Below are 21,048 nucleotides of genomic sequence, written 5' to 3' on the forward strand. Positions count from 1 at the left end.
CTGAGCCCATTCCATAGATGCTAAACCTCAGCCAACCTTAAGACCTGTAAGTATGAGAACAGATATGTGTTGATACAAACCACTGAGTTTGGGGTGGTTTGCTATAGAGCATTATGTTGTCTGTCTAACACCATGGGAAAAGAGTCCTTACAAACAGGACTTTAGATTTTTTTTTTTTTTTTAATATAAAGATATGTCTAGGCACAGTGGCTCACTTTGGGAGGCCAAGGCTGGTGGATCACTTGAAGTCAGGAGTTTGAGACCAGCCTGGCCAATGTGGTGAAACCCCATCTCTACTAAAAATACAAAAAGTAGCCAGGCATGGTGGCACACACTTGTGATCCCAGCTACCTGGGAGGCTGAAGCAGGAGGATTGCTCGAACGCAGGAGGCAGAGGCTGCAGTGAGCCAAGATTGTGCCACTGGACTCCAGCCTGAGCAACAGAGTGAGTGAGACTCTGTCTCAAAAAAAGATATGGGTTAGTCAATATGTTTAGGAGAAAATAAAAGTTGTCATTCTACAATATAAAATGCTATTTTATTGCTTGTTGCATTTTATCTAACGGTGTTTTTCTAAGAAAATTTGCAATAGGAATACCACTGTTTCAGGTTTTAAAATGGTCATAAGCACCTGATAGAGTTTGGCTGTGTCCTCACCCAAATCTCATCTTGAATTGTAGTTCCCATAATCCCCACGTGTTGTGGGAGGGACCCAGTGGGAGGTAATTGAATCATAGGGGCGGTTACCCTCATGCTGTTCTTGTGATACTGAGTGAATTCTCATGAGATCTGATGGTTTTATAAGAGGCTTTCCCGCTTTTGCTCGGCACTTCTCCTTCCTGTCGCCATGTAAAGAAAGACCTGTTTGGTTCCCCTTCCACCATGATTGTAAGTTTCCTGAGGCCTCCCCAGCCATGCTGAACTGTGAGTCAATTAAATCTCTTTCCTTTATAAATTACCCAGTCTTGGGTATATCTTTATTAGCGGCATGAGAATGGACTAATACAGCACCTGATGTAGGAAACTAATATTTTCCTTTCATTTGAAAAGGATATTTCATTAGTGAACAGTGTCTATTACACAAGTTACATCAAGATCTGTGTGCCTCTTTCCAAAAGATAAATTACAAGCATTGTTACAAAATAAAAGAGTATGCGGTCTGCAAAACTCTTATGATGGGAGCCCTTCTCCGCCCAGAATTATGCTTGTTTGCCTCTGAATGCTTCCACTAATTATGATGAGATGTCACTCAGAACCTACAGTTTCTGCCTTGGGGGACGTATAACAATGTCAGAACACCTCTCCATGGTATCAGGTGCCTACAGAGCTTTGCTGTGGATTATGGACCAACTCCTCAGTATCTGTTCCTAAGACCAAATGAACCACACTATCTTGGAAGTGCTGGTCTTGGACAGTAAAGGGCATTGTGCAGACAGCTGGAAGCGGTCCCTATTAACATTGTCCCTGATAGCGAATAAAGGGACAGTGTGAGTTCCTTTGGGCTGCTTTCTTTCTTGATGTACTGAAACTTTAGTTTCAATGGAATCAAAAGAATCAGAGACGCGGGGTGCAACGGCTCACACCTGCAATCTCAACACTTTGGGAGGCCAAGTAGAAGGATCTCTTGTGCCCAGGAGTTTAACACCAGCCTGGGCAACAGAGTGAGACCCCATCTCCACAAAAAATAAGAAAAGTAGCTGGTCATGCTAGCATACACCTGTGGTCCCAGCTACTCAGGTGCTCACTTGGGTCCAGGAGGTCAAGGCTGCAGTGAGCCGTAATTGCGCCACTGAACTCCAGCCTAGATGACAGAGTGAGATACTGTCTGAATGAATAAATAAATAAATAAATAAATAAAATCAGAAACATCTGACCAGATTGGGGCAGCATCTCTGTATTTGACAGATCCTAAACAACAACTTAGTAATAAACTCTGTCACTCTTATAGTAACAGTGATAGTGTTTAGAGTAATAAACAGATTCTCACACTGTTGCCCAGGCTGAGAGCAGTACACAATCACAGCTCACTGCAGCTCTTGGGCTCAAGCGGTCCTCCTGCGTCAGCCTCCTGAGTAGCTAGGACTACAGGTGCAGGCCACCATGTCTGAGTAATTTTTGTACATTTTTTTTTTTTTTTTTGTAGAGACAGGGCTTCACTATGTTGCCCAGGCTAGTCTTGAACTCCTGGCCTCAACAGACCCTCCTGCTTCGGCCTCCCAAAGTACTGGGATTACAGGCATGAGCCACTGTGCCTGGCACAAACACTAATTGTTTTTTTTTTTTGAGATGGAGTCTTGCTCCATCTCAATCTGCACACCAGGCTGGAATGTAGTGGCATGATCTCAACTCACTGCAACCTCCGCCTCCCGGGTTCAAGCAATTCTCCTGCCTCAGCTTCCCGAGTAGCTGGGATTATAAGCACCCGCCATCATGCCTGGCTAATTTTTGTATTTTTAGTAGAGACAGGGTTTTGCCATGTTGGCCAGGCTGGTCTCGAACTCCTGACCCCAGGTAATCCGCTTGCCTCAGCCTCCCAAAGTGCTGGGGTTACAGGCATGAGCCACCACACCTGGCCACAAACACTATTTTTTAAAGCATGTGATGTTAGATTCTTTTATAAATTAATATTCAAACTCACTAGAAAGACTCTGGAATATGTGTATGTGTGTGTATTAGTTTTTAAAATCCTGTACTTTCCTTAACAACATTAAATTGAAACTCATTACAAAACAAAGGTTAATACTAGTGCTGTCATGACTATCAAGAGCTATGACATCCTTTTAGGAAGTCATGTATGTTCATTTGTCCATTTGTTCATTCGCGTATGTAAAAGTTACAGAACACTGACATTGTGCTAGGGACCAATCTAAACACTGGGAACACAAAGGTGGGTGGCTTTCAGGGGGCTATCTAAAGTCCAGAGGAAAGCAGACAACGAGAAGCTATTACCAGTGTGAGCAGTGCTAACGACTGAATGCAATGAGAGTACATAGCCTCCCTGACATGGTGGGGAGGGATGTCAAAGGAAGGCTCTTAGACATAGAAGCTAAATCGAGTCCTCGTGTTTGTCATATTTCCTTAATGTAGGGATTCTCTCTCTGTAACTATCTATCATTCATTTGCCTCTTTGCTCAGTTCACCACCCGCCAAAGGAACTGCTCCCATGCCAAGGGACCCTCGGATGACACACTCGGGCCACCTCCTCTTTTGCCTGTGTGTTTGCAATATCTAGGTGAGCTTGGTTTTGGTACCATATCTGTTCTGTCATTCCTGCTCCAAAGCATAAGACTCACTCCCAAGAGGAAATTTTTGCATTTGAAAATTCAAGTTGTATGAAATATAAATGTTTCCTACTTTGTACGTTCTTTAAATTCACGTGTCATATATTACATTTACTAAGAAGTAGAAATACATGTACTTTCTAAACTGAGAATACTAGCTGGTGGAAGACAAAAATGATTCTAAACACATCTGATAGATTCTAAAAAATGAAGGTACCTTAAGTGGCACTACCCTGGCACATGTTCACTTTAGACTGCCAGGTAAACCAGTCCAACAGGTGTTAGGAGACAGATGTTCACCAAATGCTTAGCCCTCAGGGAGAAAACATTAACAAAATATACAACATATTTCCCCCAAGTATCAGCAACTGAAGAAAGCATTTTACCATCTACTATCATGATTTCTAAACACAGTTTAAAAAATTTTATCGAATACCTACTATACTGCAAGCAGTACTAGTTACGGTGATAAAAGATAAATAAACCCCTGATGTATAAACTAAGCACCTTAATTCATTATTTCATGGTTAAATACATTCTAAAACTAAATTTTTTCCTCCGCAAGTCTTCCTTCTCTTTGGGGTTTAAAAGACTCATCACTGAACTGACCAAGTCCATCTTAGGAACTCACTGAGTGTAGGGGATTGCCAAGTCCTGTTGACTCTTCTGCCCTCTGCAGTTTCAAAGCTGTCTTCACTTTATCTTGGCACCATTTTCCTGTAGGTCTATAGAATCTGTAACCTTAAATACCGTAATAACATAAAAACTAATCTTCTTGCCACAGTTTTGGCCTTTTCTAATCCATTCTTGTTAAACTGCTGCTAAAGTGACCATCTAAAACACAAAAGATGCATGAAATTATTCAATGTTGCCCAGGCCTCTAGGATGCAGCCCAACACTCTAGCACAGATCACTCCCTTTTCTTGTCTCATTTTTGTTGTTTCTCTATCATGAGCATTTATGTCCCATGATGTCCCACTAACCACTGCAATTTATTTATTTTTCTTAGAGACAGGGTCTTCCTCTGTTGCCCAGGCTGGAGTGCAGTGGTGCAATCATAGTTCATTGCAGCCTCGAACTCCTGGGCTTAATCAATCCTCCCACCTCAGCCTCCTGAGTAGCTGGGACCACAGGCATGTGCCACCACGCCTGGCTATTTAATATCGTATTTTCTGTAGAGATGGGGTCTTGCTCTGTTGCCCAGACTGGTCTCAAATGATCCTCCTGCCTTGGCCTCCAAAGTGCTGGGATTCCAGGTGTGAGCCGCTGCACCTGGCCAACTGCTGCAATTTTAAAAATGTCCCAAGTGTCCTCAGGTATTGGTGTCCCTCTCACAAGCCCATCTCAGACTGCTCCTCCCCAACCCCTACCCATGGCCCTCAATTAATTAACTTTCCCCCCTCCTTTATTTCAGGAAATTTAAAAAAGTTGGAAGATTAGTGCAATAAACTACACACATATCCTTTACTTGTATTCATCAGTTATTAACATTTTGCTACATTTGTGTTCACTTGCTTTTCCCCATCCCCAAATATTTACTTTGCTGAATCATTTGAGAGTAAGTTGCAGACATTATGACACTTTACTCTTAAATTTTTCAGCAAGTATCTCCTAAAAATAGGACACTCTCTTACATAACCACAGTGATCATACTTAGGATATTTAATATTGAAATACTAAATTTTAATTTGAATATAGAGTCGATGCTCATATTTCTCCTCAGTTGGCTGACTTCTATTTATCTTTCAAGAGTAAGCTCTAGGAAAATGACCTCCCTTCTCCCCACATCCCCTCTCTGTCCACACACAGAATACACTGGGTATCTCTCTTCTATACTTTTACTACCTTTTTGTATACTTCTATTGAAGCACGTAGCACACACACTATCACATAGTCTCTTTTCTGTCGTATCTGAAACTCAGCTAGACTCATTTTAATTCTCCTATCTCTTCATATACTACCCAGCATTCGTTGGTGACTGAATGGATAAACGAATGAATGAATGCATGATAAGACATTGAAGATTCTCATTCCACTCTCTCACTGTAACTGGTCATGTGTCTCTAAACATTCTGGGCAATATATCATGTGTTCTCAATTTCACCTCTTATTTCAAACACTGCTATGGTGCCCAGGTCTGTGTGGGCTTCTTCTACTTTGTGCGGATGCAACCTCACAGCACCTGCTTTTGGCCTCTGCCCCTGGTTTCTGGCCCCAGGGCTAGGTTGGAGCTGTGACACAGGAGTCCCATGGGAACCACTTGGCACTTGGATATGGACAATCTGGAAACGGGGGACAGTTAAGGCCTGTAAGCTTGCCCTTGACCACTGAGGGACAGGAGCTCATAGAAAAATGCTTGTCTCATTTTTAGCCCAGGGTGGCCAATTCTGAGATGCATGTTAAAAGGTTCCTCAGAAGCTCCCACATGATCAAGTAGCAGATATTCATAATGGTTGCCAACTTGAAAGGGACCCTTGGGTTGGCTTTCTCTCCTTCCGGGGGGTCATTCTTCTGTCTTATCACAGTCTATTCCTTGGTGTCACATTCCCAAATAAACTCATTACCTACCTCCAAGTTGTTTGTACAGGCTTTGCTTTCGGGAGAGCCCAGACCAAGACAATGTGGTAACGTAAAAGACCAGCGGCTTGGGAGCCAGACAGACCTGACTTCGAAACCAAGTTTGCTTATTCACTAGCCATGACCTTGGGCACATAATTTAACTTCTCTTAGCCTCACTTTCTTCACTTTATAATGAAGATAATACTTTATAGGAGTATGGTAATTAGAAATTTACCATATATATATATGAATAGAATATATACAACTTCCTTGAGTAATGATTGACTATAATAAACCACATTGGGTGTCTGTCCAGCTTAGGAGCCATCCTCACTCTTCCATTTCTCTTAAGATTTACTATTTGTCCCAGCCATGCCCACCATCATAGAGCGGGAGTTCGAGGAGTTGGATGCTCAGCATTGCTGGCAGCCGCCATACTTGGAAATTCGAAATGAGTCCCATGACTATCTTCATAGAGTGGCCAAGTTTCCAGAAAACAGAAATCGAAATAGATACAGAGATGTAAGCCCATATGATCACAGTCGTGTTAAACTGCAAAATGCTGAGAATGATTATATTAATGCCAGCTTAGTTGACATAGAAGAGGCACAAAGGAGTTACATCTTAACACAGGGTCCACTTCCTAACATGTGCTGCCATTTCTGGCTTACGGTTTGGCAGCAGAAGACCAAAGCAGTTGTTGTGCTGAACTGCATTGTGGAGAAAGAATCGGTTAAATGTGCACAGTACTGGCCAACAGATGACCAAAAGATGCTGTTTAAAGAAACAGGATTCAGTGTGAAGCTCTTTCAGAAGATGTGAGGTCATATTACACAGTACATCTACTACGATTAGAAAATATCAATAGTGGTGAAACCAGAAAATATCTCACTTTCATTATACTACCTGGCCAGATTTTGGAGTCCCTGAATCACCAGCTTCATTTCTCAATTTCTTGTTTAAAGGGAGAGATTCTGGCTCCACTGATCATGGGCCTGCAGTGATCCATTGTAATGAAGGCACTGGGTGCTCGGGCACCTTCTCTTTGGTAGACACTTGTCTTGTTTTGATGGGAAAAGGAGATTATATTAACATTAAACAAGTGTTGTTGAACACGAGAAAATACCGAATGGGTCTTATTCAGACCCCAGATCAACTGAGATTCTCATACATGGCTATAATAGAAGGAGCAAAATGTATAAAGGTAGATTCTAGTATACAGAAACGGTGGAAAGAATTTTCTAAGGAAAACTTAGCTCCTGCTTTTGATCATTAACCAGACAAAATAATGACTGAAAAATACAATGGGAACAGAATTGGTCTAGAAGAAGAAAAACTGACAGGTGACCGATGTACAGTAAATGCAAGATACAATGGAAGAGAACAGTGAGAATGCTCTACGGAAACATATTCTAGAGGACAGAAAGGCCACCACAGCTCAGAAGGTGCAGCAGATGAAACAGAGGCTAAATGAGAACGAACGAAAAAGAAAAAGGCCAAGATAGACACCTAATATTCATGACTTGAGAATATTCTGGAGCTATAAATTTTGAACCATTGATGTGCAAAACAAGACCTGAAGCCCACTCTGGAAACTAAAGTGAGGCTTGCTAACCTTCTAGATTGCCTCACAGTTGTTTGTTTACAAAGTAAACTTTACATACAGGGTATGAGGAGCACCCACCAGCAGAAGACTTTGCAGAACCTTACATTGGATGTGTTGTTGTGGTTTGTTTTTTGGTTTTTTTTTGAGACAGAGTCTTGCTCTGTTGCCCAGGCTGGAGTGCAGTGGCACGATCTCGGCTCACGGCAAGCTCCACCTCCCAGGTTCATGCCATTCTCCTGCCTCAGCCTCCCGAGTAGCTGGGAATACAGGCGCCCGCCACCACGCCCAGCTAATTTTTTGTATTTTTAGTAGAGATGGGGTTTCACCGTGTTAGCCAGGATGGTCTCGATCTCCTGACCTCGTGATCTGCCCGCCTCAGCCTCCCAAAGTGCTGGGATTACAGGCGTGAGCCACTGCGCCTGGCCTGTTAAGTGTTTTTAATGGGTGTATGAAATGTAGAAATATGTAAAAGAAATAAATTAGGAGAGATTAATTTGTATTGTACTGCCATTCCTACTATATTTTTATACTTTTTGGCAGCATTAAATATTTTTGTTAAAGAGTCAAAAAAAATTTACTACTCGTCTCATCAGTTTCCTGGGGATGGGTTCATGTACTCCCAATTTTACTAGATTTTGTGACTATTAGTAATCACAATTCTAGCTACTGCATTGACTATTACACTAATATACAGAATAAACAATGCCTATAATTATTTTTAAAAATAATCATCCTAAATTTACAAAAAGACAAACCAAATTTCCATAATCTATTGTCTAAATTTCAGGAAGAAATTCTCAACCTTTGAATGACAGATTTAAGAAAACTAGTTTAGATATCAATATCTCATTGGAATACGTTGTTTTGTTTATACCTCAGATTTTCAAAGCTTTGGGACCTCAAAAGTAGTCCTTATTTAAAGACTTCTACTCGTAACCATAGTCTCCATCATCAAAAAGGAATGTATAAGGATTATTATGCTTGAAATATTAATCTGTATGGATCTTACAAGATACTTCAGGTTGCTTATATGCTTAGTGGGAAATGAGAATTATTCAAAAGAAAAATTCTATTTTCCCAGTGGGAGAAGTGTCCAAAAGTTTCAAAGACCTCAGAAAAATCAGCCTTTGGAAGCTGCTGCCACAGTTGTCAATAAGCAGGAGATACCAGTATGTCTTCAAAGAGAGAATTCATTAAAACAAGTCATTGAGGCTGGGCGTGGTGGCTCACGCCTGTAATCCCAACACTTTGGGAGGCCGAGATGGGCAGATCACCTGAGACTGGGAGTTCGAGACCAGCCTGACCAACACAGTGAAACCTTGTCTCTACTAAAAACACAAAAATTAGCCAGGTGTGGTGGCGAGCAACTGTGATCCCAGCTACTCAAGAGCTGAGGCAGGAGAATTGCTTGAGCCCGAGAAGTGGAGGCTGCAGTGAGCCGAGATCCTGCCACTGCACTCTAGCCCGGGCAATAAGAGAGAAACTCTGTCTCAAAAAACAAAACAAAACAAGTCATTGATAGTATAACGAAGAGACATCTGCATCCCATGTCTATTGCAGCACTGTTCTCAATAACCAAGATATGGAGTCAACCTAGGTGTCCAACAACAGATGAGTGAATGAAGAAAATGTGATATATACACATTATGGAGTATTATTCAGCCATAAAAAAGAGTGAAATCCCATCGTTGATGGAATATAGATGAAACTGGAGGACATTATTTTAAGTGAAAAAGCCAGGAACAGAAAGTTAAACAGTGCATGTTCTCACTCATATGTGAAAGCTAAAAAAAGTTGATCTCATAGAAGTAAAAAGTAGGACAGAGGATACCAGAGGCTGGGATGGGAGAGTGACAGAGAGATTTGTTAAAAGATACAAAATTATAGCTAGATAGGAGAAGTAAGTTCTAGTGTTCTACAGCCCTGTAGAATGACTATAGTTAATAATAATACAATATATAGTTTCAAATAGCTAGAAGGATATTGCACATTCTCAACATAAAGAAATGATAAACATATGAGATGGTGGATGTGCTAATTACCCTGATCTGATAACCATAAATTATATGTATGGAAATATAATTATGTGCTCTCAAGAATATGTACAATTGGTATTTGTCAATTTAAAAAATAAATTTAAAAACCGTATCATTGAATCCTTAAGATGCTAAAGTTCATTTACTTATATAACAAATTAAAAAAATTATTTCTTATGCTAATGTTTTTCAAAAATCATAGCTTGTATGACTTTATATAAATATATCTAAAATAATAATTGTATGATATGTTTTTGTAGTCTAGTAAAATTTGCACTGAATTCCAATTTTTTAAGGATATCTTTTTCCATGTTTTCATCTTTATTTTTATATGGGAAGTTCTAACTGAAATAAGTTACTCCTCAGTTCTAGGAGTTAACCCTAAAAGTAATCAATGTGATCCTCAATGCGAGTTCCAGAGCTAAAAAGAATGCCTAGTCTATGCTCCTTTGCATTTTTGTTTTATTTTATTTAAATGTCTGTCTACCTGGTCCCCTTGATTAGGGAGCAAGCCTCCGAGGGTCAAGACCATGTTTCATGTCTTTGCGGCCCAGTGCCTAGCACAGAGCTCTGTCCATATCTGCACTCCAATAAATGTTGACCGAAGACTCTTAGACTTATAGATTCACCTTGTAGATAAAAGGGCTTTGCTTTGGAGGTCATCTAACCCATTCCCTTAACTCTCCATCCTACTTCACCAGCAACCAGCTTTTGCAAGACACTTCCAGGGAAAGAGTCTATGCGGAGACAAATGATTTCATTAACCATCGCAAAGCTAATTCTTACCCGATTCTTAAACTTGGTCCAACCTTGCCTCTTTTTAGTCTTTGACTGAATAGCTCTAGTTCTCACCTAAAGAGTTATATGAAACACAGTTCCAGAAAGAGAAGCGGACGTTGAGGAGAGAGCGAGACAGGGCACAGAATAGACTTGAACCTCATGTCTATCAATTCAGTATGTGTTCATGTGGTTTCTGACTCTAGAACAGTTATGCCAGTGTCCCTGAGGTTCCTGTGCTTGGCTCCCTCCTTTTTTCACATGTCTGGCATCTCTTGTGTATGCCTGAGAAGGATCCATGCTAAAATTGTAATGACATATATACCTAAATTAGCAGCATACAACTTCCAAAAACCGAGCCTATGCAAGAGCTATTAAAAAAAAGGATAATGAAGAGAACAGGATTTGAGTTGCTGCTTCTTGTGTTTCCCTTGGAGCCTTCCCAGGCAAATATGGATCAGAAAGCTTTTCTTGTCAATTCTAATTTGTGGTAGTCTAGAAATTTAACCCTTGCTACTTTGATCGCCTGATTTCATCTTTCAATGGAAAGGTAAAAATGATAAAAGAAAACAATATTCTAGATGCTCTGTTCTCTGTAATTTGATGCAATTCAGTTTATATTCACTTGGCAAAAGTGAACAGTGATGAATTTTAAGAACTAGTGTCTATATCTTACATCTCATTCTTAGCCAAAAGTGTGGAGTTTAAAACCATTTGCTCACCAAGACCTCAGCAGAAATTTTTTAAAAAAAATAATTGAAATGAAAACATAAGTCATGTAAAAAAGATTTTTTTTTTTTTTTTTTTTTAGGATGAAAAAATGTTCAACCTTGCTGGCTTTAGAGAAATAGGCATTAAAATGTCTGGGCTTTTTAGCAATAATCCTAGTTGTTAGTGAAACACCAAGTCTGTCTCTAACAGCCATGGGCTATGAAATCTTCCTTTTTCCAAACATATTCTGACAGATACAATTAAACCCTTCAAGTGTCCCACAGATACTGAAAATGTTGATCCTCAAAAACCCCAGGAGCTTTATTTCCTTATTCTCCTAGAGCAATGGTTTTCAAGTGTGATCTTGAACTTGTTAGAAATGCAAATTCTTGGGCCCCACCCCAGACCCACTGAATCAGAAACTCTGGGAGTAGGGCCCAGAAATGAGTTTTTCACAAGCCTCCAAGGGATTCCGATGCACGGTAAAATTTGAGGACCACCAATGCAGATGGATTATAATCTCCTTCAGGGCAAGGACCAAACTTGTTGAAGGTTAACCCTGGCTCATGACTCACAGTTGGTGTTCAGAATGTGTTGAATGAATAAATGATCTGTACACTTTTCCAGAAAACTCTGAATCTATAGTTACTTTTAATTTTTAAAAATATCTTTTGAGGACTTCTCTAGAAATAGGTGAGTCTGTTTCTTACATTGCCAAATGTACCTGGGGTGGGGGATGGGGGTGGAGGAAGAATAGCCCCTGTTGAGAAGCACTGCCACTGCCTTAGATCATTCCTTACCGAGGTAGGTTAGGCACTGGCCTCACTCCAAGGCCAGTGCTTCCTGTGCTTCTAGAGTGGCTAGGGAAGCACACTGTGGGAGAACCTTTCCTCACCATTGACAATGGTCATTTACAAGACCATGGCTTATTTTACAGGGTGAACTCCCAATCCCGGTAAGATGGCCCAAGTTCCAATGCTGGTTTACTAGTTTTGCTTCCTTGGGCAGTGAATTTAAATAACCTGTCAAAAGAATGAAGTGATGGAGGCCAGACTCAAACCAACTGTGTACTCTGTCCACACCTCTTCAGCAATATGGCATATGGCAAAGTAGTGTTCAGAGATGTGCGTGTAGTAGGCTGCCTGCTCTAACACATGAGATTAAATTTAGATAGCCACATAGGGAAATCAGTTTTTAAGAAAGCGGATGGAATTCAGCTGCAAATAGATGGACACCTGGAATTCTGGGAAGTTCTAGCTGCTGCTGCTCAACTAAGGCATAACTGAACTCAAGATTTACAAAAATGTATTTCAGCCCAAGTCTCTCCATAACTACTAACAAGGGACTGAGGAGGAGAATTTATATTAAAAGGATAAAAATATCTACACTTGGAAACAGCAGATTGTGAAAGGGTATGTGACTGACAATTATTAAATAATTAAGGGTATGACTAAGATGAATATGCATTCATTCACCAAAATCTCATATTCCCAAAAAGCAGGAAAGGTAGTACAGTGAGATGGATGATGCCTTCACATGACTCAGATGTCATGTGTTTCTCACCATTGAGACCCCCAAGGCACCCCCTCCCAGCATTTACCAGAATGTGTGTGTGTGTGTGTGTAACTATTTACAGTGATTTGTGTAATTATTTGATTGTTTCTCTCGTACCCTGTAGCAATGAGGGAAGAGATTATATCCCACCTACCACTGCAGCTCCAGGATCCAGTTTCATAAACATTTGTTGAATGAATGAACAAGAAAAGAGGACACCCCCAAAGAGGCTGCAAGGGAAAAAGCTAACAAGACAGAAGCACCAGGAAAAAGTAGGGTCATGTAAGTCAAAGGAGGAAAAAAGTTCCATGGTGGGGTGGTCAGCAGTGTCTAATACCACGAAGGCACGAAGTAGGATAAAGGTTAAAAATTAGCCTTTGGTTTCGGCAAATATGAAGCTTATTGGTAACCTTAGCAAGAACAATTCCATCAGGGAACAGAAGCTAATTGCAGTGGGTTGAGTCATCAAGCAGGCATAAGGAAGTAGGGATACCCAATTACAAGCTACTCTTTCAAGAAGCTCAAATCTGAAGGTTAGGAGAATTAGGTCAGTAGCTAGAAGGAAATGTGGAGTCGAGGGGCTGTTTTTCCTCCCAAGGAGTATAAAGGTGTAACATTGGATGAAACCACTTCAGACAAAGGCCAATATCAATAGAGAAGTTAAAACGCATGCCTCAAGATTTGGGAAGGGATGGGGTTGGGCTTAAAGAGGTAGGAGCATATTTCCTACCTTAGGACAGAGAATAAAGAAGAAAGGATAGGTTCCCATGGAGATAAATTTCTAAGTGTTAAAGAAGAGGCTCAGAAAATGCTAGTATGATACGCTCACTTTTTTCTTTTTCCATGAAGGAGATGGCAAAGTCAACTGACATGAGAAAGGTGACAATACTGATGGGTTGAAGAGTGATGGACATTTGAAATAACTTCTTAGACCAGTAGAGGCTGGAGTTCATAAATCAGAACTGGCTTCAGGTTATACACGGTTTTTTTCTCCAACAGCATAAGATAACAGAACGAAGTCTGCAGAAATGAAAGAAGAGTCAGATGAGGATAGCTGGAGCTAGTGCAAGGAGGGAAGCACCACAGTGGGAGCCAGGTACCCCCTGGGTTTATAATTCATACTGAATTCCAACAACAGAAGGGCTCTAAGCAGGAGAGTGACAGATTTCAGAAGACTGAGACACATTTGGTAAAAAAAAAAAAGTAGGAGGAAAACCTGATTCTGGAATTAGGGCAGCCAATAGACGGCAGTTTTTCAGAAAGGAGGGAATGGTCAACAGTGACTTTCTACTCTGGAGCTCAGGAGGAAGAGGCAACTCTACCTGACGGTATTAAGATCATGGAGGTAGCTGAGATCACCTAGCCTGTGTGTGTCGAATGAGAAGAGAAGAAAGACTAGGAGAAGTTCCCCAGGAGCACAGACATTAAGTGGGGCTGTGGTGACAACACAAGAAGAGAGGCTTGCAAAGGAGACTGAGCAGCTGTCATGAGAGGTAGGATGGTGGACTCGGAGAAGAGGCAGAAGATGTTCTTAAAGGAAGGACACTGCTGCAAAGTAGTCAGCCAATTGGTGACAAAGAAAGACCCTGTTGCGAGAAAAAAAGTCAGTGAAGTGATAGGAACGATGACAGATGACACTGGGTTGAAAACTGAGGAGACAGAAGTGTAAGAGTGGAAGCAGAGGGCAGACGACTCTTCTGAGACACCGAAGAGGCATAGTTAGAAATAAAGGGGAGTCGCCAGAAAGGAATTTGTGGCTAAGCAAGAGGTGTTAAGATTGAAATACATAAGCATGATTTAAATGCTGCTGGGATGGAGTTCACAGACCTGGAAGACAGAAGACAAAGTGGATCATCAAGATAGTGGAATTTACTGAAATGAGAGAGGAAAATCCCATCCACAGGAAACGCAGATATGAGGGAGGGGCCAGAAGGACAGTGAAACATCAGCAACTGGTCCCCCAACTTCTGAGTGAATGTGGAGATATAATCAGGTAAAGGACTGCATCATCTCCCTGGTTAACAATGGAGTCAGAGAAAAGAGTGTCTTATACAGAAGTTGTGATACACTTGGCCGGGCACAGTGGCTCACGCCTGTAATCTAAGCACTTTGGGAGGCCAAGCAGGCGGATCACCTGAGGTCAGGAGTTCATGACCGGCCTGGTCAACATGGCAAAATCCCGCCTCTATTAAAAATAAAAGCCTGTAATCCCAGCTACTAGGGAGGCTGAGGCAGGAGAATCACTTGAACCCAGGAGGCAGAGGTTGCAGTGAGCCAAGATCGCACCACTGCACTCCACCCTGGGCAACAGAGCTAGACTCAGTCTCAAAAAAAAAAAAAAAAAGGTGTATTTATTGTCACTGTATAAATTTCTGTATAAGAAATACTCTCTAATATAGAAGTAAATTTATATATAAAATTATATAGAACCACTATAAAATATTCAGAGGTTTATAAAATTTATATATAAACTTATGTTTACACATAAAATTCCATGTAAATGACTATAAAGTACTCTTATATGAAAAGTATATGAATTAAATTATATATCAACTTACTCTTATATTACAGTATTTTTGTTATACAGAAGTTTATATAGTGACAATAAATATTTCTCAAGAACGATTTCACATAATAGAAGTATAAGTTATTCCAATAGTTAAAAAGAAAAGCAGTCCCACACCAGTGACAGGGCTACGAATCTAAGAGTGACAAAGACTTCATTCTTAGAGACACTGAGGTCAGGGTATGGCCAACACATCTGAAGTTGATAGGATTGGCGCTGGGTTGGTTGGAGGAGGTACGGTATTACTATTACAATGGCAGATGCTTGGCCTTGATAACTAGCAAATCAGGGGGAAAGATTCTGGTTTCCTCTGTTATTATCTGAACTAGTGTGTTCCCAAAGGGCTGTGGTTAATATGGTTTATGGAAGGCACAAGATCAGCAAACCACAAAGGATTAGCTCTAAGAAGGAAGCAAGTAGACCAAGTGTTAATGGTGATGCCATGTAAGAGCCAGGTCTGGGATGTATGTTCTACATGGTTTGGGGGGTAAAAAAAAATGTCAGTCTCCAGAGCACAGGGCTTTAAGCCTCAAGGACTGTTAACAGTAGAGTTTACTAGTCTACAGCAGGAATTACAACTAGTAATTCTAAGGACAATTACTCAGGCAAGTTTTACTAGAACAAGGAAGCTCTGCTTCAAGGTCAAATCGATTTCTGCATTTATAGAAGCATCTAGATGTTCTCTGTTCAAACAATGGGGTGAAATCCCCACACATTTTATTTCTGATAGAGTGTTCCCTATATTGCCTGGCCAGGAGTGATAATATTGCTTGGCTATTATTAATAAAACATTGCTGTGGCTTGGCGCAGTAGCTCACACCTGTAATCCTGGCACTTTGGGAGGCTGAGGCAGGAGGATCACTTAACTCCAGGAGTTTGACAGCAGCCTGGGCAACATAGCAAGATCCCATCTCTCTAAAAAAATTTTAAAATTAGCTGGGTGTGCTGGCAGACACCTGTAGTCCCAGCTCCTCAGGAAGCTGAGGTGGGAGGATCACTTGAGCCCAAGCAGGTTGAGGCTGCAGTGTGCCGTGACTGCGCCACTGCACTCCAGCCTGCGCAACACAGTGAGAGAGACTCTGTCTCAAAAAAATACATAAAATAAAAATTAAAAGCCCATTTCTTTCTTTTGGTACATTATAGCCATGCACTTCAAAGGCTAGTACAATTATTTTTTGCAGTTCTATATTTAGATTCTAGTTAAAAGTAATCTAGGACCTTCATGTTAGAGGAGTCTTTGGCAAAACTGTTATGTGAGTGAAACGTTTAATCAATTGAGGATAAAGATGCCTCACTGCTAATGAAGATGTGGTTTAAGGATTTTATGTACCCAGTTCATTTATTAACAACTTGTTTAAGCTTTATTAGCTGGGCCTCTACTTTATAACTGTGTTCTTTAATTTACAAGACAATAAAAATTAAAATGGTAAATGGAAAACCTATCTTGCTTTTCAATAAATAATTTATTTTAATAACTTCATGGGCACAGTGGCCAAAACATTTTAGCTGTGAAAATAATTTCAATTCATATTTTTTTGGAATCAATGTTAAAAGGTGATATATTCTCAAAGGAAAAGTGGACAAATGATCAGTTATAGGACATGATTAAGAAACTAACCTCGGGCCAGGTGCAGTGGCTCATGCCTGTAATCCCAGCACTTTGGGAGGCCGTGGTGAGCGGATTTCTTGAGCCCAGGAGTTCAAGACCAGGCTGGGCAACATGGCAAAAACCCGGCTCTACTAAAAATGCAAAAAAAAAAAAAAACAGCTAGGTGTTGGTGGCTCATGCCTGCAGTCCCAGCTACTCAGGAGGCTGACTCGGGAGGCTGAGGCACAAGAATCATTTGAACCCAGGAGGCAGAGCTTGCAATGAGCCGAGATCACACCACTGCACTCCAGCCTGGGCAACAGAGAGAGAGACTCAGTCTCAAAAAACAAACAAACAAACAAAAAAAGGAACCAACCACTGCCCTGTGCTTGGAGAGATCTGTTTATCTTTACCACTAAAGACTGTTGGAAGTAAATTTTAGAAGGTTTTTAATACCTAAAAGTAATCACTTCTGTCTTATGAAAGGTTCTGCTGAGACTTTTCTATTGTGGCCAGTGGTGGCAATATTCCAGAAGTCATATTTAAAGAACATCTTTAGTGGACTCAGCAGTTTTTCAAATATGTACTTTTATCTCTCCAACATTCATGATTGCAATTTTTCAAATTGATCTCATGATATAAACAACTGTACTCTATGATGCCTCATAGTACAGAAACTGGAGGCAGAAAGAGAAGTTGAATGTCTAAGAATCTGTAATTCTAAAACTCAACATAGACCATTCAGCATTAGTGGTTCTAACAATCCCATTGCAAAATGAGTTGATAACGTGTAACACTTTAGTGAACTAAAGCATAAAGAACCATGGTCTCCTAATGCAGCAAATTAAAACACATGATAGCTACAATTAATGAAGTACATAGTCCTGGCTGGGCACTATGGTACGTCCTTTACATAGATTATCTCTTAAATTATTAACCCCGTTTTAGAGATGAGAACACTCAGGCTCAGGAAGATTATGTAAGTTATATAAAAATCACAAAATAAGAGACAGAACTAAGATTTGAATCCAAGCGTGACCAGGTTCATATTAAGCTTCCATTTTTGAATTTATATTAGAGGTCAGTAACTCACCTTAGTCCTTTTAAAATAATTTTTGGCTCTGTGACCTACACAGGCAAGGTGTTATTTACAAACAACCCACCCATCTAGATGGCCACTGTCTCACCATCCACTTTTACCATCAGGACTCCTAGTGAGCTGTCAAGGGGAATGCTATAATTTTGGAGGTTCTAAATCTGAGGGCTTAAGTAAGAAAGAAATTGTAAAAAGCAGGCATTACTCAGGGGCATAGATTGCCAGGCAGATCTGTCATGCTTATAGGTAACCTCCCAGGGCCAAAAATATATGTGCCCAAACTGCCTAAATATTTCCTTTCACTTCATAATACTGCCTGAAATCCTGCCAAATTAGAACTTCATGTGTATTGCTTGTCAATTTTTAACGCATAAGCAAATCACCTGGAGATCTTGTTAAAATGCAAATTCTGATTAGGTTAGGTCTGGGTCTGCATGTCTGATATGCTTCCAGAGGGCACTGATGCTGCTGGTCCGTGGACCACACTTAGAGAAGCAAAAAAGATGTCTGATATTTACTCTCCGGCTGCCTAGCAGGGCTTCTCATTTAGGTGAGATCTCTTTGTGCATCATAATGGGAGGGATGAACTGAAAAGCAGCAAATTAAGAGTGAGTTAAGTGTCTACCTCACTTCCCTACTATCTGTAACAAGTAGGTTTGGGCACTGTGGTCAACCAGAAAATTCTTTCCAGGACCATGACCCTTGAGATTATGTTGCAAAGATGCAAAGACAACTTAGAAATAATTTCCAGCACTGGTGGCACTGGATGTCTGTCAGTGGTGCTGGTGGCAGGGTCCTATTCAGACTGTGGCTTACCTGCCTGGCCCGTTTGGTTATGGGCCATTTTCTGAGTACCATGGAGCATCGCCCAGCTGACAAGGGCTTGTACTCCACCCTTGGTGCACAGAACGGAAGCTTGGCTGCTAGTAAGTTTGGTGCAAAGTAATTGTGGTTTTGCCATTAATATTTGATACAGTGAGACCCTACTTTCCTCAGGTGAAACTAGAACTTGAGGGGACACACTCAAGTTCTCATTATACAGTACTAAGTTTCAAAAATCAGCAATTTTATCAAACACATGCTCTACAGCAGTGGTCGGCAAACTTTTTCTGTAAGGGGCCAGAGGGTAAATGTTTTAGAGTTTCTGGGCCACATATGGTTTCTGTTCCAGCTATAAACTCTGCCACTGTAGGGCAAAAGCAACCCTCCACAATACATACACGAATAGGTGTGTTCCAATAAAACTTTATTTGTGGACCCTGAAATTTGAATTTCATAAACTTTTCATGTGTCATGAAATATTCTTCTTTTGATTTTTTCCCAACCTTTTAAAGATGTAACAACCACTTTTAGCCTGTAGGCCATATAGAAACAGGCAGTGGGCTGGGTTTGCTGACCCTTGCTCTGAAGCAATGATATCTTGATCCAATTTATACCCACAAATTTTTCTCCTTGAAACCATGCATTTAATTCTCATCTCTTCTTACCATGACAATAAGAAGTTATTCTATACAACAAAGAGATTGTACCCACCCAAGCCAGCATTTAGATCATGTCATTTGCTTCCTCAAAATTTTGATCTTTATAAAAATCAATTAAAGTACCTTAAAAGGTAAGCAGTGATGAAATATTTGAAATAATTAGCTAATTAAACATCACCTAAATAGAAACTGTGATAAGAACCACAGATGCGAAAAGGAATCATGTAGTAACTAATGTGGAGGATATCTTGGTTTAGAGATTTGATGAACACGAGTTTTTATTTCAAAAAATGTGTGCAACACTCACTGCTTTGGTGGGCAGCTTGCTATGCAAGTTGGTAGAAAAATTTATCCTAAAGTCACAGTTCTCTACCACTCTGGATTTTCTTGAACTAATTACCATTTCAAACCATTTTAGGTAGATTTACTAGTTCTAAGTCTCAGGCAAATTGCCCTGGTATTAGCACTGTTCTTTCTGTGGTCACAAGTCAAACTACTGTGGTGAATAAAATTAGATGATTTCTTTAGTCTTTCCTTTTTCAGCCCCTGTAGTCAATTTCCAGTGCTCCATTCAAAGAAAAACCAAAAATGTCCAGACTATAACCTTATTTTAAAACTTGTTAACCACTGATTTCACTTGTTAACCAAATTTCTTTTTTTTTTTTTTTTTTTGAGACTGAGTCTCACTGTCACCAGGCTGGAGTGCAGTGGCATGATCTTGGTTCACTGCAACCTCCGCCTCCTGGGTACTGGTTCAAGCAATTCTCCTGCCTCAGTCTCCTGAGTAGCTGGGATTACAGGTGTGCACCCCCACACCCAGCTAGTTTTTTTGTATTTTTAGTACAGATGGGGTTTCACCATGTTGGCCAGGCTAGTCTTGAACTCCTGACCTCGTGATCCACCCGCCTCGGCCTCCCAAAGTGCTGGATTACAGGCATGAACCACTGCACCCAGCCTGTTAACCAAATTTCTAATCACACACACTTGGGACCCAGTAAATGCCTGCTGAAAAGAGGGTGCTGGTGGTGAGGCAACTGAGGTGCTAACATACTGATAGCTGCTGAAATCTTCTACAGCTCTTTCTTGTTAGAATACTCCATCATGGCTCCCAGGCCCACACTACATGAAGGTACTTCTACCTCCCTTGCTTGCTCTTTACCCAAATGTAGTTAGCAAGCCCTGGGAACTAAATAGCATTGACACACTTGAAAAAGACAATTGAGCAAATCCCAACTGCTGTGCTCCTGAAGCTAAAGATGAAGACTCGTCCATTGGGCAGGTGCTTAATTGTACCTAGAAAATTAATTTCAATGGTCCCATGACAACATACGGGCAGTGAAGCTCTAGTGTTCCCCCTGGGTGGAATCTTCCAGGATGTATAGTCTCCCATACCAGCTCATCCTCCCATTCTTCCAGATTCCGGTTCTTCTCTCTTACCTAGTGTGTAGTGGGCCAAATGGTAGCCCCCCCCAAAAAAAGATATGTCCATGTATTAACCCTGGAAACTGTGGATGTAACCTTATTTGGAAAAATGGGGCCAGGTGCAGTGGTGTGCACCTGCAGTCCCAGAACTTTGAGAGGCCAAGGTGGGAGAATCGTTGGAGCCCAGGAGTTCAAGAACAGCCCAGGCAACATATTGAGACCCCTGTCTCTATAAACAATAAAAAATTAGCTAGGTGTGGTGGCATGCACCTGAAGTTCCAGCTACTTGAGAGGCTGAGGCAGAAGGACTGCTCAAGCCCAAGGAGTTCAAGGCTGCAGTGAGCTATGATCATGTCACCCCACTCCAGCCTG

At 40.9% G+C, this 21,048-nt stretch overlaps 1 protein-coding gene and 1 pseudogene across 1 annotated transcript in view; one reads left to right on the plus strand and one right to left on the minus strand.

Annotated features, from left to right (window-relative positions):
* Positions 1-21,048, minus strand: part of HMGB1 (high mobility group box 1) — a 153,447-nt gene that overhangs the window by 87,184 nt on the left and 45,215 nt on the right. The gene's annotated exons all lie outside the window — the stretch shown is intronic.
* Positions 6,212-7,394, plus strand: LOC100462646 (tyrosine-protein phosphatase non-receptor type 2-like; annotated as a pseudogene).

Source organism: Pongo abelii, chromosome 14 (genome assembly GCF_028885655.2).
Source record: "Pongo abelii isolate AG06213 chromosome 14, NHGRI_mPonAbe1-v2.0_pri, whole genome shotgun sequence".
In the NCBI taxonomy this organism is placed as follows: Eukaryota; Metazoa; Chordata; class Mammalia; order Primates; family Hominidae; genus Pongo; species Pongo abelii.